This window comes from Cuculus canorus, chromosome 3 (genome assembly GCF_017976375.1).
Source record: "Cuculus canorus isolate bCucCan1 chromosome 3, bCucCan1.pri, whole genome shotgun sequence".
NCBI lineage: Eukaryota > Metazoa > Chordata > Aves > Cuculiformes > Cuculidae > Cuculus > Cuculus canorus.
This window is the reverse complement of record NC_071403.1, coordinates 51358651-51374965: the sequence shown is the minus strand read 5'-3', so window position 1 is coordinate 51374965 and position 16315 is coordinate 51358651. Positions and strand designations below refer to the sequence as shown.

Genomic DNA, 16315 nt, shown 5'->3' with positions numbered 1-16315 from the left:
CCAAGTTCAGTACTTCAACTTTCTTCAATTCAAAATAAGTCACTTGTATGTCCTTGCCTCCATGTAAGTGCTCTACAGAAGGTAGATTTAAGTTAAGTTACAGTTCTATTGTGGGAAGAAAGGAAAAGGATGCATTTAGCATTGCCAGAAGGAACTAGCTCTAACAAACATCTTTTGGGAGATACAAACTCCCAGAGCATACTTCTGAAGCCACTGAGGTTTACTGCAGCTTTTTTTTTTGTTTGAATCAGCTGACAGGAAGTGATGTCTGTCCAGAAATTAATGTGTTGTGTGTGCTTTTAGGTGCACACACACACACGTGGTGTTAGATCCTTTAATTCCAGTCAAATCAATGAGACTGCATGACTGAAGCTAAGCCTGTATTTAAATGAGGATAAAAAGAGGATATTGTCTGTCAGTTTGTCTGTCGTCAAGTTCTTTTCTCATGCTTTTTAATAACCCACAACACTTCCTCAAAGGTCCTTTGATAGGTAGGGGAACAGGCACATATTCTAGTTGAACCTGCAAAAACCAGGCATCCAGTCTGGGAGACAGCTATGCCTGATGGTTTGAGCAGCTCTAGAGTGCAGGTATCTTTGTTCTCCCAGAGGTTTCCAAACACTTTGCAGCATCAGAGGGAACAATCCTCTTCTCTCTGTAGCCCTTGGACCATGTACTCCTGCCACTCCCTCCCTCTGGAAGTCATGCAGGTGGTCAATTTGAGCAGAAGCTGATGCAGATGAAAACTAAGCTGAGGGGCCACAGGACCATTTGTGAAAGCTTTTGTGAAAGCTAATGGGGTTTGAGAGCATTTGGTCCAGAGTGAGAGGAGAGATGCAAGCCCACAGGTGGACTTCACCGGGATTTAAAATGACTCTGAAACAGTGCCCTGATCTGGTCTGAAAATTAAGAACCTAAATATATTTTGCTCACTGTCTGTGATATCCTTGTATTAGCATTTAATCCCCTTGTAAGGATTTTGACTAACACATGAAACAGGTAACTATTTTATTACAGCCTATCAAAAGAAGTAAGAAAATACTTAAAGAATATTTAAAGCAATTACTTTTTTAAAAGATATATTTTTAACTGTGCCTTCAGAGTACAGAAACAAAACCAGCAGATGAAAAGTGCGTTATATGATTGTTTCCTTCAGGGATTAATCACTTGAATGACAAGAGCAAATATTTTGGGAGATATATTTTGCCTGTGTATAATGTGTTTTTTTCACCATGTTTATAAATATACTTTAATCATATTTGCTAGCAATGCCAGGATATGTAGTGTATTTCTACAACCATGTCTGGATTTTGAGAATGGTCTAGAGAGCACATGGACAGTTGTTACAATCTTGGTTAGCCTTTCTAACTGATTTATTTTTATAATCCAGAGCTTTCCACTGCACTGAATACTTGCTGACCTTTAATTTCATTTACTGAAGGGCGGGGAGGAAAGAGGAGAAAATAAAAGCTTTAGGAAATCCCTTTCCCCACCCTTCCAAAGAAGGTAACTTTCCTTGTAAGTCTTGTTTGGGTTTAAAGGTTGGAAGAAGAAGAAAACGTACAGATCATTCTGCATCCTTCATAAAAGCCAAATGTTGGAAGGAAAGTATCAAATATTTAGAAGCATTACAACTTTGATACAACCTCTGTAATAATTGTGTATGTCAGGTTTATAAAACATTTGTAGTCCCTACTGAAGAACGTTTATTCTGGAACACGATTATTAATATTTAATATTTGAATAATGCTTACTTAAACTGGGTGTTTATTATAATAGCTTTTGCTTTGTATTTATAATGTATATACTAAATCATGTAGCTGTTAAGATGCTTTTCTTCTGACTTGGTTTTCTCAAATTGAAAATATTCCTTCTTGCAGCTGCTTAATATTTTGCTAGATTTAATCCGCTCCTTGTATTTCCATTTTAAATCAATAACAGACATTTGGTTTAGTAATGCCTCTCTTCTGTGATCTGGAGGGTTGAGTTTGGCAGCTACTTTTCTACAGCTGGAGAAAATCTATTTGTTCATTTCTTAACCTTTTGACATGTCTGTTTTTACAAGCTAGGCTGTTTTTTGATGGAGGATTGAAGTATAGAGTAACAACTACAGAAAGAAACATCTTTTGTTATGATCAGAATGTAAACTGAGCCTAATGCAATGAGGAGGGAGTATGCTTACATGAAAGATTTTTATACACACAAAAAAAACCAAAAAGAGAGACCCTTCTCTTCCTTCACGTGATTGCCTGTTGAATTTTGATGTACAGTAATAAAAGGTGATTTTTAAAAAGTTTTATTTACGTATCTTAGACTTATGACTGTAAAATTGACTTGTGATTAGTTAAACTGCTGATTCTTCACTCTAAAAGCTGTCTCAGCAAAGTTGAGACCACCCTTTCCTTCTGTTCTTGGCAGTGAGGCAGGTCTGAGCAGTCATGACCACTGACCTCTGTGAGAAGATTCTAAGATGGTCTTACTATTGTTGTAAGCAGGGAAATGCAAGTTTAAAGCATTCAGGGAGGAACTGGTTTACAGGATCTGCATGCTAAGCATTTTCTCATGGCATGCATCTTTGACCCCAAGCTCAGGAAAGACCCAAGTCACTGGTGCATGTAGGTGCTGAAGAAAGAAGTAGTTTTATCTGTCTTCTGACTCAAGGTATTATATCCATAAAACCTTTAGGCTTCAGCAACTTAACAACAATTCTGTTTTGTCACACTTGGAAAGCACAACACTATAGCAAAACTAGTTATTTTTTGTATTTTCCCAGTAAAAGTGGAAACAGTATGTTTGTAACAGTATGGTGTAACAACAGGTGTGGTGTTTTCATCCTTTTCCCTTCTCCCTCAGAGTTAGTTGTATAATCTTGCAACAGAATGTGTTGTTAATATATGCATAGCTATTTGCATAACTATATGTATAAAGTTGAAACTTTTTTCTTCTTATGTCGTAAAAAAATGTGTCTGAGTATATTGCAATGCCAGAGGGCACCACAGTTATTACATGTCTTATAAATGTGTGTGAGATAGCTTCTACACTAAACTTAGAAACACATGAGGGTTCATGTGCTGCAGCCAAAGAATCCAAATGAGCATAATCTTTTTCCTGACTCTACAGACTCACTAGCCGAGGCGTCTGTTGCTGGTGGGACTGGGCAGCTTTGCTGGAGAAGAGCCAGCCATACCATAGCTTGGGAGCGCTAGTCATCCCCCAGCTTCAGTGGTGGAGTGGCCACTCAAATGAGAAGGTGGAGAATGGCTGTCTATCCAAATGCACTTGGCATGTCAAGTAGACAGACTTATACCAACAGTGTGAGGAAAGAAGCTAACTGCGCTCTGCACTAAGAAGCCATTTAATTTTTTTTTGTTGGCTGTTAAAGTCAATGAGTTATGGTTGTTTTTACAAGCTCAGTATCTAGCTCCAGGGATTGTTTTCTGAAGTTACCATACTCCTTCAGCTTCTCCTTTCCTCAGGCCCTGAGTGTTTAGTGTTGACAAGGGACATCAAATGTGGAAACCTTTGGCAAAGGACTATTCTGAAAAATGGGGCCTAATTCTCTTGCTGTGACATAGAGCTTTAACTGCAGTACTAAAATTCCATTATGTATAATCTCTGCCTTCACTGTGATGCTTTATTCGTAGATGTTAAAATTTTACAAAATGCCTTCCATTTCAAGTGGGAGTTTCTGATGAGCTATATGGCTGCCATCAATCAATACCAGTTTTCCAGTCAAGAGCACATGTAAGTTGTGGCATCAGATAATCTGGAGAAGCATAGCTGAATTTTTTCCTTCACTGTGGATTTTTTCAGCTAATGAAACTCACAAGATAGATCCCAGGGTATCAGCTGTAGTATGAGGCTTTACACTCTGCTAGTGTAAACTCACTTGTTTTGAGGATCGGAAAAGATTAATCATTCACATCAGTGGCTCAGGACTTACACGCATAAAGGAACTGTTTATTTCATTTTAATGCTTTAGATGTAAAGAGTAATGGAATATCAACTGAACTCTTTATGTGACCTAGTGTATGATTGGTGCAGTACATCCCAGTGACAAAGAACAGTTTGTCTTTTAAGTGGATAAAAATTATTCTCTTGGGCTACTGATACCTAGCTAGTAATGAGAAGTATGTATTTTAGCATATTTTTTCAATATCAGTAGGACAGCTATTCTAGTTTCTGATTTAAATACAATAAAAGTTTTCTTAAAGCTCATATGGGAAAAGTCCATGGTAGGCACTTAAGAAATCTGAAAACCCTAATCAGCATGCCACATTTGTATCCCTTTTGCTCTGCTTCAGCAAGTCTGAATATTTTTTTTTTTGTTGTTTCTTAAAGTGAATCTATTTCAGATGGGAATGTGAAGTTGCCTAGTGCCTTTATTTAAACCAACAGTATGAGCTGACACTTCTGACTCTCATTCATCTTTGTAACAAAGAGGATAAATGGTGGGGCAAGTGGGAATGCTAAGGAGGGATTCCTAGCTACGTCACTATGTGCAGAGTAATATTACAGGCTCAAAGCAGAACCGCCAGTATGAGCGATAAGTTCCTAAACCAACTATGTTAGTTTGAAAAGAGAAAGGCAAACATCAGAGAAAGGAATGTCAATACAGGGGTAAAATGGTGGGCTCCAGTATAAAATACTCAGCGCATACTCCATAATTTTTTTCCTGTTTGCTTATGGTGATTATCAGGTCTTTAATCTTGAATATGCTTCTTGCTACCTCTGGATGCGAGAGACAGAGTGCTGACAATAGTGAGACTTAAAATATGAACTGTCCTTTTCAGAACAGAACCTAATAACAAAAAAAACCCTCATGGTCCCTCCAGTAAGAAATCTGGCAAATCCCTATGATATTTGTTTTGCTTCCATCCCTGTATGTCAACATCAGATAGAATGTGACTGCTAAGAAAATAGATAAAATGGAAGACCACAGTTCAAAATCCTATAAATTGGCAGGGGTGACTACTGAGTGGTTAAGAGTATTGAGTGAATAGGACTTCTATTCTAGCCTTCATAGGCTTTCATCCTCCCACATTCCTCTCCGTTCAGCATTCTTCCAAGGCAGTGTTTTTGGCAAATGTGAAAGTATTAACAACAAATTATTCACACATCATTTGTCTTGAATATACTTCTAACACAGTAGATCCTTCTTCCCTTAGACCTGAATGAGTTATAATTAAAACATATATATAACAAAATCCACATATGTTAAATGTATTGATTAAACTGAATTAGAGTTTGTGCAATTTTCTGGTAATCTAGATGCCTTGCTTCTAGTAACACAGTTTGTGTTGATGCTGCTCATCAGGTCCTAAAAATGGCTTTACATTGTTGGACCTAAAAGGGTAAAGGGAAATACTGATGTTGAAGCCCCTTCATGATAATTCCAATGGATTTCTGCTGTGCTTATTGAGAAATGTTTTCATCCTTACAGCTGTGACTCCACTGTCTCTGGTAATTTTGTCATTGAAGATCTCTTACCTGTGGTGATCCATCAGCAGCTTCTTTTCTGTCCATCAGTGTACATGAGACGTGAATGTTATGGTTTAACCATGGAACTCTTTCAGTTCTTGATGTTGCATTTTTCTGAGTCAAGTTCACTTATACCAATTGCCATGCAAAAGGCAGCAATATTGCCACAGTCATTTAGACTCTTCTTGCTATATAATGTTCAGGCCTTCAGTGTCAGATGCCTTTGTTGTTGTTTTCAAAGAACTCTGCTGTATTTTCATCAGGAGTGGAATGTTTCTCCTAGGTAGTTTTTCTAACTTTAAAAATATTTTGCAATGGATTTGTAATTGGCATGGTCTGTGCATAGTTTGAAGATTTAAAGTGTTTCAGGTCCTTTAGTTGTAGCTTATAAAGAACAGGTATTCTCTGAAAAATCATTAGGGTGGAAATGTTTATATCTTTTGGATCTCTATTAAGCAATGCCGGTCAATTGCAAAAGGCAGTAGTTTTACTCTCTTCATGTTACATGTCCTGGGGAAAAATATAGCCATTTTTATGGCTGCATTGAGAAAGAAATCCTTTTTGAAACAAATAAGTGTAACTGATTTCATCCATGGCTGTATCTAGGAATTGATGACATGCCACCCTTATGTTTTGCTGAATAAAGTTAATGAAATTATTTTAAATAATAAAAAAACTGATTCAGTTCAAGTGTCTTACTGCATAGTTAGGGCTCATCATGTTTGCATTCTGTTACTGATTTAAATTACACAAACGTCACAAAGCTTTTGCTGGAATCTTTGTTAATAAAACATTTCAATAGCTCCAGTGTTTCTGCACAACTATGAAAGTTACGTGCTTTTTACTAAAATTTTGCCTACAAGATTGGTAAGTTATAGGTGATACCAAGGGAGGAGAGTAGGAAAATGCCCAGCTAAACTTCTTTTAACCTGTGCCTCTTTGTAACAAAATAATGGTAGTCAGGGTTTCCAAAGAGATGGGGATGTGAAAAGTGAGCACGCCAGCTAATAGCTGTGGTAACAGGCTGAACGTAGTGGAATAATACCAATGCAGTGGCCTCTCAGTGTGTCTCTGCGCCTCAGAGCTCAATAGTGAATGCGTAGCATTGTTCGGCTGTGAAAAGTCTCGGAGCTCTTGGGATGTCGGGGCAGACCGAGGGAAACTGATTTTCAGCTTGTGGCCTCCTTGTAACAGAGCTGGAAGAAGCCTCGGGGTAGTTAGCCATTCCTCCCTACTCTCTTGCTGTACCAGCTTTTTGCTTGTACATGATGAGTCCCCTGCAGGGATTTTACCTCTCAGCAGTCTACCTATGGGAGAAGACAAGAGAGGAGGAAAGGATTTTTTTCCCCCTCCTTGTCTCTTTGTTTGATGAATTGCATGGTTGAATGTTAAGGGGAAAACTTCCCTGAGGGAAGCTTGAAGGTGACATTTGAATTTAAGGAAAAGCATAAGCATAACAGAAGATGGTTCACTGAGGATTTAAAACTTAATGTTCTTAATTTGATCACCGGTTTTGGAAGAAAATAAATGTTTACTGCTTAAGGCTTTTTAAAACTAAACTGAGACTCTGGGTAGTCATGAAAATGGCTCTTAAATGCTAAGCAATGCACTGGATTACCTTTTAAGTTCCCATGTGTACAGAGTATGGAGTTGAGAAACCTTTGATCTCTTCTCTAAAAACAAGAACTACAAAAGAAATTGCTTTCTAGCATAGCTTGTTAGGAAAACCCTGCAGGTCCGCCACAGAGTTAATACATCCTTTCCCCTCCTTAGCCCCTACCCCCACTCATTTTAGACCATAATATTTGCCCTTGTGGCCAAATTTCTTCCAAATTTGAGCTATGTGTTTTGGTTGTGAGAATTGTTTTGGATCCCAGCTCTAGTATTTGAATAAGGAGGGATTTGCTACTCTTTTCCCACAGAAAACTAGCAAGTGCAAAACCCTAGCAACCAGAAAAATGATCAGATTGAATGTCCTTATCTGGAGGAAGGATAGAGTGCAAAGGAGAAATCTGAGAAAAATAACACCTTTAGCTGCACTAACAGGATTTAAATAGAGAAAACAGAAAGTTAGGAGTCTGTCTCTGATCTAAAGACTGAGAAAGCTCATCTGAGCTGTTTACTGAATACTGGCAGTTGTTTGGGCTGCATGGATGGATTTAGATGTTGTATATTTTAGTTAACAAGCAGTCTGAAAACTCGCCAATGTAAAAGCGTTTGCAAGCACTGCAAAAGAAGAGTAATATGGTACTGACTGTGAAAGGCAAGAAAGCAGAAAGAGGGTAACAGACAATTGTTGTCTGATGTCTTTTAATAAATGTATTTCTCCTACCTTGTTGTAAAACATGTAGCAGTACATTTTTGTTAATATAGTTTCATAACCCCCTCTTGTTTGTATGTTATGCTTTTTTTCTTAAGGGTTGTGTAGTAAATCAAATAGTCAGTAGAAACCTGAAGGTCCTTTTTTACTGACTTTCTTTCTAGGGTGTTATGTGTGTATAAAATTCAGTTAGAATACCTCTGAGTAGGAATGTTGGAGAATTTTAATACTTCTAAATTCTCATGGGATTATTTTCCTGTAGCTGTTGGTAAAGAAGGCATAGGGGCTCTGCAATATATATAGCTTTAATAAAATGACCGTCTTTCTGGTTCACATTAAACATGTTATTGTTCTAATAAGAAGAAAGTTCAGAGAAAGGATTATGACTCAGCAAGTCGGTTGCTATGATTTATGCACCAACTGTTCACTATAAGCAGGTCAAAGCCTCTAATCTGTTTGTGCCTTGCCGTGTAGCTTCTGAAGTGTGACTCTTGGCACTGTTAATCTTGAACACTGATATGTCAATAAGTGTTGCAGGCATCAACACCATCTGTACATGGGTGCAGAGATTACACTGCTTTGTACACTGACTCTGCAGTGATCTCAAATAATCTTGATTCCTCCGTTACTTCTTGCATACAAAAGCTCTAAGAAAAGTATTATTTGTTCGAGACAGGAATTTTGTTGTTCTCAGCATTTGGGGTATGATAGGATCAGCAGCAGAAAATAATCAAGATTTGGGATGATCTTTTGTATGTGGCAGTGAAGAGGCACCTTGATTTTTTGCTGTGACCAGTTGTGTTTTTGCCATTTAGCAATCTTAGTCTTCTTGACTTTATTTATGTAAAATACTGGACCTGGCTGTAGAAGCAATATAGTGAGAAGAGCTGTGGTTTTTTGTAGTCCTTTGAACTTGAACACCTGCTTGTTTTCTTTTTATTTATTTTCATTTAAAGTGCTGTGAGATTTCAAAATAGTAATTATTGTGTGCTGCAAAAATCTGTTGCAGTCATTTATTAAGTCCTGAGTCCTTTAACTGCCATTGAATATGTTCCTGTTGAACTAGGATTTTGAAAGTGCTGTTAGCTTGCTGTTATAATGCCATCTTAAAAAATAAGACCTAGCGTTTCCTTTTAGCAGGAAACGCATAAGAGAATGACTGATGACTTGAAATGCCAGAGCCAGTCTCTCTCCAGTGGTACAGCTAAACCATCAGTATGTCTTAGTTCCAAATTGGGTAGAATTTAAGAATTATTCTCCTCAAGATGTAAACGTGAATACCACTTTGTACAGCTTTTATTTTTATTCAAGAGAGGAAACCCAAAAGAAAGCCTTTTTTTTATTGTAAATGTGAACATCTGTTAGTATGAGTCTGGTGTTACTAGTTCACTTCTGTTTCAAAATCCTAGTTGCTAAACTTCCTGAGGTGCGGAGAAGGTTCCAGTAAGTGTCTGCAGTTCAGAAGCAAAAGGGAGAAATTGTTTAGTGGATTTAAAGAAAAACATAAAATATTTAAAACTTCTGAAACCAACTTCTATTTGGCATCTAGCAAAGTCAGCTATTCCAGGGAACTGGCTTTTACAAAATATGAGTGTTCTTTTCAGGCAGGATTTTCACTGGAAAGGTTTGGAACTCGATGGAAAGTTCAGTAGCAAAAGTGAGCAGCAGACATATAAAAATGAGTTTAAAAGAACTAATCTGCTTGTGCTAGATATAGGTGTTAGGAATTCTTGTTAAATTGGTAGAGCTGAGTTGTACAAATATGCCTTACTGTAACTAGTAAGAATGATTCCTAGATGCTGTTTTCTTCCACTGAAACTGTGCATCCCTTTCTAAACTGTATTTTGCCTGCTTTATGTTGCTGGTCTATCAGACAGCTAACATTTTTTAATTTTAAGAACGTCCCAGTGTTCTTGGTGAAGCACCAAGCTACTTGTGCTACGTTGGGGATGCTGATCCAGTGTGCTTGTGCTGCAAAATAGGCCTTGAGAGGTTGTAAATTTTAAAAGGAACTTTAGCTGGGTTAGGTGAAGTTGAAAACTTGCATGAGCTTTCGTATGTTGTTGTGACAGAACATTTGCTCATAGCAGTAGACTAGTCCAGGAAGAAGCAGAAACCAGACAGCACTGTTAAATGATGTAGTGTAGGATAGAAAGACACCAGTAATGTCAGCAAGACCCAATCCTGTATGGTGCTGGGCAGAAAGAAAAGTCCATGTGGATTTTCATTCAGGTCATGACACTGAAGTTTGAATGTAAAAACACTAAAACATTCAAGCAGCATCATGTCGAACACTTGCTGTTTACACTTCTTCACTAAATGCCACTATGAGCAGAGATAAAAGGATGTAAGCCCTTTGATTACATTATCATCTGGGATATTATTCTTTCACATACATTCATATCAATGTTTTCACTGAATTTTCATTTGCTGTGATACTGAACAGAACAGAACACAATAGGGACGTCTTTAAGGGGAGAAAAGCAAACCTTCAAAATTCACAAGAAGATGGAAAGTAATCCTTTTAAAAGGCCTATAAATGGAGTGTCAGATCCATATTCTCTATTTGTGTTCAGCACATTATCAGCATGTGGTGACTTGTTCCTTTTGTTAGGTGTCTCTGCAGTACTGTATACAGATTAAATAGCTACTGCATTGCAGAGAGTTATTAATACATTACACCGCACTTTCAGTGAAGATGTCAGTGTGTCCTTAGCCTGGATGTACCCTGTGGTTGAGTTATAGGTTTTTGTAAAATTTTGCTGAGGATAACTTCTTTCTTGAGTAAATCCTTAGCCAATTGGTAATTATAGAATAACAACAGTCCTAACTTCCCTAAACTCCACTTATTGTTCAAGTTTAGAAAAATCAAATCGTTGTTCCAAAATAAAAACAGGTCACTCTTATCAACTCTTAATCCTGGTGCATTAATAACTTGATCTTCTAGCACTGCGCATTACAACAGGAGGGAGCAGGAGATGTAGCAGAGAAAGGAATGCGGTTCCTGAAAGATAATGCAGATAAACAAAAGCCAGCATCAGGGGACATGAAATTCTAGAAAATGAGAAGTGAGGCAAAAAAAAATATTTTTCTGGCACATCTATGTACTGTTTCATTGGCAATGCACATTAGACAATAAAAAAGAAGGCCTTTGAGTTTCTCATCTTCTGCACTGACAGCTCTTGGTGATATGCATGTTTAAAGTAGTGGAGTGTGAGGGGTTGTTCTCGGGGAAATCCTCATGTACGGGGTAAACTTCTGCCGATCTATATGTGTGTGAGTATAAGGGAGAGCTAAGGTCAAATGTGCATGTGCAGCGATGGAGAGCAAGGCAGAGCAGTGTAAGGACCTGAGCTCTGTTCTCCTCTCCCCCTACCTACAATAATGCTCATGAGAGTGCCAGTTCAGGTCAGTGGCTGAAGCTCATGCTGCATTGCTGCAGCCCCTGCTTGTTTCTACCCTGTTTGAGCAGGCATAGGATGCTCTCTGTCACTGGCTGCCTCTGGGTCACTCACTGGGCTTGATTCAAGCCTTCAGAGTTGAGGAGGTTTGTCATTACTAAATGACAAAGCAGTTGGTATCATTTGTACGTCATAGGACTTCACAGAAGTGACCAAGCAATGCCATGTGGCTGGTTGATGCTCTACAGGTCTGCCCCGGAGTTAGTTAAAACCTCCATCAGGTGATAGAAGCTGCATAGGCAAGGTGGGTGCAAGGTATAAGGAAGCAGAGGTCCAGAGGAGTGAATCATTAGCTCCTGACAGAAATACATGTGAATGCAGAGCATAGCAAATTTATGTAATATTTGTCATATTCAGGTTATTCAGTTGAGTGCACTATGTCTGTACTGAGGACACTGGAACCAGTGTGGGTCATCCTGTGCCTGTGAGTGTATCCAGATCTTAGATAGATGGTGACTGTCTGAAGTACTGCACAGATCTTGCACAAAATGTGCATGTGTATGTATATCTTTTAATGTAAATAGGTAAGTATTATAAAATGCCTCAACATGACAACAGGTTGTAAACACCTGATCTTTAGCAAGGGTAAAAGGAACTTTCACCTCGACAAGGCTGATGTTCGGATCAAAGTGTTTCACAGGTTTCCAGATGGTCTTTAAGGCTGTCTTTGCTTCCCTATTCTTCCTCTGTGTTCCCGTTGAAAGGTGGTGTTCAAGGACTCTGTTTAGGAAAACTCAGAATGAAGTAGAGGCCGTATTACTTCAGAGGAGAGAGGGAGTGAATTTCAAGTATGATCTTAAAGACAGAGTATCTGTTTGCAGGCTAGGTTTGAGCATGCAGCTGCGAAAGCCCACCTGGAAAGTGGTGCCAGCAGCTGGAAAATCTTTTTAACTTCTTTTGCCTCCAAGCTCCCAAGATAGAAATGCCATCACCCCCTCTACAGGCCAAGAGAGCCATCAGCTTTCCCACGGGTTGGCACCAGTCTGTATCCGTTTTTCTTTTTCTCTGTTTCTTCTTTCCTTCATTGTGATTTAGCACAAAAGACTTCATGGTTTGGTTTTCATATTTTCTCCAGAAAGATGTTCCCCTCTCTCTTTAAAGCTTTGCAAACACCCTGCAAAAGCCTGTTCCTGTTAGGATCCAGAATAATACTGTTGCTGAAGATCACCCTATTGCATCGCAGGTTCGTGGGAGTTTCTTATGTAAACACAGATATTTCACAGTACCAGCAACTGATATATTTGCTTTACACACTTATCAATGTTGTCTGCAAATCAAGGAGCAAAGCATAATAAATGCTGTGGAAGTGGAGGCTCTATTTGATGTTTTCACAGCGTTGTGCCTGGAAAAATGGAAGTTAGTGGGTGTTGCTCAATGAAGTGTGCATTTTAAAGTTACCCACGGTGATGCCCATTGTCCTGTTCCTGAGTTGCATGATGTCATGTTTCATTTAAGGCTCTTTGCAATGCCGAAGACTGTCGGTGCGCTGGGAAAAAGGCGGTGAGAAAGTTGTGAATCAGGTTTCTGTACAGCCTTTGTGTTTAGGGTTTTGATAGATAAAAGCTGACTCATGCAATATTTCTGGCGAAGGAGCTGTAGAGACTAGTAAGAGCTTCTCATTTTACCTGAGTGCCCGATGAGGTAATTCGGGAACAGCTGAAGGCAGAGCTCGTGCCTCTCTTCTGCTGTACAGGTAGGTCGTGGGTTGTTCGGAGAGGATTGGAAAAATAGAGAGGACTTGTTCATCCTGGATGTGAGAAGCCAGAGGCATTCCTCAGTAGTGAGATACTGTCGCAGAGGGTTTTCCCTTGCAATAATGTTCTCTGACATTAGCGTGCTTGGTTGTGACAGAGGCTTTAAGTGTCCGGGGGGGGGGGGGGGGGGGGGGGGGGGGGAGGCGGGCGGCAGTAATTTGGCAGACAGAGGCACATTAGTGTTTGACTTTTTTTCTTTTGCCATAAGATTTCTAATAAATGGGATTTCTGTTGTTCAAAGTTCAGTTACTTGGCAGTGTATCGTTTGTGACAGTTCAGACTAGACATCTAATCCTGCAAATACTTTAGCTCTCTAATGTAATTTTCTTTACAGAGGGTGTTAGTTTTAGAAATTATATGTGTTCATATGCAGAATTTAGTAATTGGAAATCTGCTGACCTTTACTTGGACAATACTCAGAGCAGAGAACATGGGGAGTGAAGTTAAGATCATGTTGGGACTCTTTCAGTGCATGGTCTTTTTCTGTCAGGCAGCTTTGTAACATTTATGTTTCTCAATTCCAGTGTTGCATTTGAATATGATACTAAATGTAGAAATTGTTCTAAACAGTCTTTCTTAGTTGCATCCACAGTATGAATGCTTATTTCAAACAGAAAAATATCTCAAGGAAAATACAGGAGAGATTTCTCGTAGTCTCATCACTTTTACATAGTTAAACGTCCAGAGGACGTGAAGCCTGTAATTTCTGGTAATGTTGACTTTGTAGATAAGATCTGAGGTGCTCTTTTTCGTGCCAGGAGAAAGGCAGTAACGATATCAATTATGAATATAAATTGACTTCTGAGTTTTTAGTCTTGCAGTATGTCTTAAAACGTCATGTGCAGTAAACAACGTGGAGGAATAAACACCTATATTTAGATAGGGTTTGGAGATCTTTATGTTTATAAATAAAATTGTCTTAAAGCACTTTATCGCTTATTTTAGCTAATGTTCTAGAGTAGACAAAGTTGCAGAGATAATAGAAAACCATTTGTCAATACCATGAACATAGTCAACAGGAAGGAGGTATTTGTTAAAGAAAAGTAAGTAAAAGAAGAAATGTATGCATTTTTGGTGAGAAATTGTTTATGACTGCACACTGAAAACATGAGATGCACCAAGACAGCTGCTTTGCATGTGCCTTCAGTGTTGTAACTAATATTACAGTTGCGTGTTAGGGTGAACCATGGGTGTTTCTTGCTCTTGCACTGCTGTAGTGTAGGGACGTGTTGTTGTTCTTGCTAGGGAGCGCAAGAGTGGGGTTGTGCCATGCCTCTGTGTGTGTGTGTGTGTGTGTGTCTGTCACAGGGAGGTACAGAAGGAGCAGAGAGGTTTGTAGGGGCTGGGAAGGGGGAGAGGCTAGCTGAATTCATGCAAAGGCACAAACAAGAAATGACCTTGTTAGAGGAGTGTGTTTCCTTGTGAGTAGGGACAAGTAGTGATTATCCTCCTTTCAGTGCTGAACTAACAAGTAATTACTGTTATTCCTTAATTAAAGCATGCAAATTGAAGCTTTCATTTTGCTTTCTCCCTGACTGAGTTAAATACCGTTATTCACAACTCACAAAAGTTCTCAGTATTATTTTGGTTCATCATTGAAAAGGTTTAGTAAACAAAAGAACGCCTAATAAAAAAGGCAGTGAACCAGGCCAGATGTAGGTCAGGGCGTACAAGACTTACTTGGGGCGTGTGTTTCTGTGAGAGTCTGGGGGTACCTACAATTACATACACTGTTTGCAGCCTGAGTTTTGGTGAATGCACCTATCTGCTGGTGCTGCTGCTGAAATTGGTGGCTGGTGGGAAGGGGGCTCACTCTCATTAATTCACTTGTGAGTTTTAAACTTGGTGGGCAGTACAGACCTTAGGCAGCTGGCACAAGAATGAGGTTACTTTGCAGTAAAATTGCAGAGTAAAACTGTTCCAGGGCTCTGAAAAGCCAAACGCTAGACCGTGACAAGAGAAAGAGGATGGACACGTGGCTGTGGCAAAGAACTGCATTCAGCTGCTGCCTTTTTCTGCTGGACTTGTGACTGCAGAAATCATCTAAAATACCTGTCCCGGATTTCAGCAGTGGGAGTAATGTTGTTTTGTCTCAGAGGGGTTTCTGAAGATAAAGCGATCAAAGCCTTGGAAGATTACGTATCCTGTGCTATTGGAAAGGGTTATGGGTTTTCCAACAGCTACATGTAGCTGTGGCAGAAACCGAGGGCTTGGCAGAGCCAGGGTTTGGGGACAAGCCCTGACTTCTGCGAGTAGTGTGTGAAGTGTTTGATACTGGGCTTGCCAGCTGAGGAAAGGAAACTGATTCCTGGGTTTGTGCCACACTGAAATCCCTGGTCCCGCTTGTCCTGCCTTTCTGCTGGATTCACCAGCAGCATAGGTGCCTAACTGCTGCTCTGTAGGACCACTGGCCTTTGGTGCTGTGTGCCGTCTTTGTGGACCCTAAGAAATGTGTTTCACTGATTGGAGACATAACGGGCAAAATTATAGCCAAAGCTCTCCAATGAGAAGCCAAATGACCAATTTATACCTGGCTGGGAGAAGAGTAAGAATGAAGTAAAAGGAAAATTTTGAGGTTAGCAGTCAGGATGAGGCTTTTAGGACAAAACAGACCAAGATTTTCATATACCAAATAGTTTTTTTGGGTGTAATTTATGTGGAAACATACAGGAATAGTAATTTGTATAAAAAGTGGGGGAATTTGAGCCAGCTGTGATGCATGCAATTAATTATCTATGCCAAGCAATTGCCTGAGGTTCACTCAGGTCAGCTGGAATACAGGTGTTAAAAAGCAAGCCCATTTTAACTATTACAACTGATCCTTGTTGTTTTTTTAATAAGCAATGATGTTGTCATAAAATAAGAAAATAAGGAGTTTGGTTTGGTTTGTTCTTCTAAGATGTGCTCCTAGATATAAGTATCTCTTGTGAAAAACTACATTTAACATTTATTCTGACTCCAGTTTCGTTGACCTGAACTGTGTTTTGTTTGTATTTTATATTAACTTCCTGACAAGGTTTGTGGAGCAAATATTATGTATTAATGCCTTCAGGTTATCTGCAAGGCAGACCACATATCAGTGAAGTAGGAATAAAAGAGCATGGAGTAATGGAATGTCACAGGAACTCTTTGTTCACCCCCCTAAATGTGGCTAAGCAGGTGTTTCTTTGTCATGTAATTTTAGTAAAATATCTTGGGGTAAGTTAGCGGAAGGCTATCCTTGTTATTTTGTTACCCTGTGCATTTTTCAAGGGGGTTTATGTCTGCACATCAACACTGTCCTTCTTAACTGAATGTGA

At 39.2% G+C, this 16315-nt stretch overlaps 1 protein-coding gene across 6 annotated transcripts in view; it reads left to right on the top strand.

Moving 5' to 3' along the window:
- Nucleotides 1-16315, top strand: part of PLEKHG1 (pleckstrin homology and RhoGEF domain containing G1) — a 138981-nt gene that overhangs the window by 67934 nt on the left and 54732 nt on the right. The window contains exon 1 of one of the 6 annotated variants that reach the window (XM_054063102.1): nt 12832-12955. The exons of the other annotated variants lie outside the window; for them this stretch is intronic. The gene's annotated coding sequence lies outside the window, so the exon portion shown is untranslated. Of the gene's footprint in view, nt 1-12831; nt 12956-16315 lie in introns of those variants that run through there. 6 annotated transcript variants of the gene reach the window in all.